Source organism: Scyliorhinus canicula, chromosome 20 (genome assembly GCF_902713615.1).
Source record: "Scyliorhinus canicula chromosome 20, sScyCan1.1, whole genome shotgun sequence".
In the NCBI taxonomy this organism is placed as follows: domain Eukaryota; kingdom Metazoa; phylum Chordata; class Chondrichthyes; order Carcharhiniformes; family Scyliorhinidae; genus Scyliorhinus; species Scyliorhinus canicula.
Genome location: NC_052165.1, coordinates 90280829 through 90283571, shown reverse-complemented (window position 1 = coordinate 90283571; position 2743 = coordinate 90280829).

Below are 2743 nucleotides of genomic sequence, written 5' to 3'. Positions count from 1 at the left end.
AGGGAGAGAGGAAATGGGAGAAAGAGAGAGAGTGCGGGAAAATAGGGCAGGGGAGAGAGGGAGTGAAGGAGAGAGAGGGAGCAGTGAAAAGAGAGCAGGTTAGTGAGAGAAAGAAAGGGGGAGACCATAAGGAACAGAACGAGGCCATTTGGCCCCTCGAGCTGCTCCCCATTCAATAGGATCAGAGCAGATGGAACAATTCTCACGTCCACTCTCTTCCCCTTCACCATTACCCTGGGATTCCCTCACTGATCAATAACCTATCTATCTCAGCGTTAAATATACACAGAGACTCTGCACTCACAGCTCTGTGGGACCGAGTCGCAAAGACTCCCAACCCTCTGAGAGAAGAAATTCCTCCTCTCTGCAAAATGGGCTGAGACTGTGCCCTCATTCTTCTCGATTCCAATGAGTAGAGTCCCAACCTGTTTAACCTTTGCTCATATGACAACCCCTCCCCCCGGGGATCATCCCTGTGAACCTCCAATGGAATAAAACGTTCCTGACATAATGGGACCAAAACTGCTCCCAGTGCTCCAGATGTGGTCTGACCAGAACCTTGTACAGCTGCAGTAAGACTTCCCCCACTCTCACACTCCCAAACCCTTGAAATAAGGGCAACATTCCATTACCCTTCCCGATTACCTGCTGCCCCTGTGTGCTGGCTTCCTGTGTTTCCTGCACAGGTTACCCCCCACCACCCCGGGATCCCTTTGTGTTGCAGCTTTCTGCAGTTTTTCTCCATTTCAATAATACTCTGCTCTTTTGTTCTCCCTTCCAGTTTGAACAATTTCACACCTTCCCACATGACACTCCATTTGCCAACCTTTTCCCCCCTGGCTTAACTGGTCAATATCTCTTTGCAAACTGGACAAAAGCGAATTACTGCGGATGCTGGAATCTGAAACGAAAGAGAAAATGCTGGAAAATCTCAGCAAGTCTGGCAGCGTCTGTAGGGAGAGGAAAGTGCTTTGACAAAGAGCCGTCGGACTCGAAACGTTTGCTCTCTTCTCTCCCTACAGGTGCTGCCAGACTTGCTGAGATTTTCCAGCATTTCCTCTTTCGTCTCTTTGCAAACTGTCTGTGTCCCTCTCGCAGACTTGCCTTTCCACCTATTTTTAGGTCATCTGCAAATTTGGCTGCAGTACATTCACTTCGTTCCTCCAAGTCATCGATATAAATTGCAAACAGTGGCGGTCCCAGCACTGATCCCTATGGAACCCCACTGGTTGTAGGTCACCAACCTGAAATAGAAGCCCTTATCCCCAATTGCTGTTCCCTGCCCATTCGCCAATTCTCTATCCGTGCCAACGTATACTTACAACATCACCTTTTGTGATGTACCTTATCGATTGCCTTCAGAAGTCCCAATACAACACATCCTCTGGTTCCCCACTATCCACTCTGCTTGAGACTTCCTCGAAAAACTCTCATAAATAGCCAGAGACAAATTCCGTTTCATGAAAGCCACGCTGGCTTTGCTCGATTAGATTCTCATTTTCCAAATGTGCTGCTATTACTTCCTTAATAATTGATTTCAACGTTTTTCCAACAGTAGATGTTTGGCTAATCGGCCGATAGTTACCCACTTCTCCAGAATCCAAGGAATTTTGGAAAATGACAAGCAATGCATCCTCCATCTCCGTAACTACTTCTTTTAGGATCCTAGGATGCAAACCAACCGGGCCAGGAGACTTGTCTGCCTTTAGCCCCATTAGTTTTTCCAATCCTCCTTAGTGATGGTTTTATTTCGTATGAATGGGATGTTCGAAGTATCTTCCACCGTAAAGACTGATACAAAATCATAGAATTTACAGTAAGAAGGAGGCCATTCAGCCCATCTGAAGGGCGACAGCCCTTGGAAAGAGCACCCCACTTAAGTCCCACACCTCCAACCTATCCCCATAACCCAGAAACCCCACCTACCCTTTTTGGACACTAAGGACAATTTAGAATGATCAATCCTCCTAACCTGGTGGACTGTGGGAGGAAACCGGAGCACCCGCACTCACGGGGAGAACGTGCAGACTCCGCACAGACAGTGACCCAAGCCACCAGGGACCCGGGTTCAATTCCGACCTTGGGTCACTGTCTGTGCGGCATCTGCACGTTCTCCCCGTGTATGCGTGGGTTGCCTCCCACAGTCCAAGGATGTGCAGGTTAGTTGGTTGGCTATGATAAAATTGCCCCTTAGTGTCCAAAAAGGTTAGGTGGGGTTACGGGGTGAGAGTGGAGGATTGGGCCTAGGGAGGGTGCAGACTCGATGGGCCAAATGTCCTCGTTCTGCACTGTTGGGATTCTATGATTCTATAACTCCCCAGATTCAATGGGGCCCATGTTCACTTTGATCTCTCTTGAATATTTAAAGAAGCTCTTATTGTCAGACTTTATATTCCTCGCTAGTTTGTCCACGTAGTTTATTTTCTCTCTATTTTCTTTTTTATCCTCCTTTGCTGGATTCTGAATATGTCCCAGTATGCGGGCCTATCACTAACTTTTGCCTCCTTACCTGCTTTTTCTTTCAGCTTAAACCTCCCCTTAACTTCCTTGGTTAACCATGGTTTATCCCTCTCTGAGAATCTTCCTTGCTTACTGGGATATATTTTCGCTGAGTGTTATGAATTGCCTCCTTCAATGTCTGCCACTGCTTGTTTACCGTCTTTCCCGCTAATCTATCTGCCCAGTCCACATTAGCTAACTCTACCCCCATTTCATTGTCATTCCCTTAATTTATGTTAAACAC